Source organism: Mandrillus leucophaeus, unplaced genomic scaffold (assembly GCF_000951045.1).
Source record: "Mandrillus leucophaeus isolate KB7577 unplaced genomic scaffold, Mleu.le_1.0 Scaffold182, whole genome shotgun sequence".
Classification (NCBI taxonomy): domain Eukaryota; kingdom Metazoa; phylum Chordata; class Mammalia; order Primates; family Cercopithecidae; genus Mandrillus; species Mandrillus leucophaeus.
In genome coordinates, this window is record NW_012101832.1 from 978,226 (window position 1) to 979,496 (window position 1,271).

The window sequence follows — 1,271 nt, forward strand, 5'->3', positions numbered from 1 at the left end:
TAGCTTAACCCAAAAATAGACAAATCAAGGAATGGTGGCATAGTATGTTATTTAGAAATATGAAGGTAAGCACAAGAGAGGAAAAACGTCTTTTAATAGAGTTATTTTTTAAAAGCTTCCCATTGGGGAATGGGTCAGGGGAAGAAAGTGAGAACAGAGTCTTGTCTCCGGCAGCTACAAGACAGTGGACACATGCAGCTGTCCTCCAGAAAATACCCTTTATGTAGCAAGTTTTGTGGGTTTTTTTTTTTTTTGTAAAACATGTGCAGTTAGTCATGTCTCAGACACTCTTGCAAAACTCATGACCACTGGGGAAGTTAGATAAGCATCTTCGTGAGGGGTTATCTATGCTACAGGCATTGTTTCTGTGGGACTGCCTTGGTATGCAGGAGTCAAATATGGGTCATTATGTAGGTTTGGCTTGAAAATGGCATTACTCTTGCCATGCAACAGGCTGTTCTCCAAATGAAGAAAACAATTCCTTGTACAATAACATCAAGAAATAATGTATTCAGGAATAAATTTAACAAAAGAAGTGCAAGACTTATATAATGGAAACTATAGAATACCATTGAAAGAAATTAAAGCAGATCTAAATAAACGGAAAGGCCTCCTATGTTCATAGATCAGAAGACTTATTATTAAAATGGACATATTCCCCAAATTGATCTACAGATTCAATGCAATCCCTATAAAAAATCCTAACTGGATTTTTTTTCAGAAATTGATGAGCTGATTCTAAAATTCATATGCAAATGTAAGGGAACTAGAATAGCCAAAACAATATTGAAAAAGAAGAGCAAATTTTGGGACTTTCACTTCCTGATTTCAAAATCTACTACAAAGCTACAATAATCAAAACAGTGCGGTGGTAGTGTAGGGGTGACATATAGATCAATGGAATAGGAATGAGAGTTCAAAAATAAATTCTCCTATTATGACCTATTCATTTTTGACAAGGGTGCCAAAACAATTCAATCAGAAAGATAATCTTTTCGACAAAAGGTGCTGGGACAATCGGATATCCACATTCAAAAAAATGGAAATGAGGAGTGACTGACTGATAATGGGTACAAGATTCTTTTGGGGGTGATTACAGCATTCTAAAATAGATTCTGGTGGTGGCTGCCTAAATATGTATACTAAACCCATAGATTTTACACTGTAGGTGAATTTTATGGTACATAATTATATATAAATAAAGTTGTTTTAAAGCATGTCAGATGTCACTCCTTTATTAACAATTCTCCAAAGGCTTTTGATATTATGTA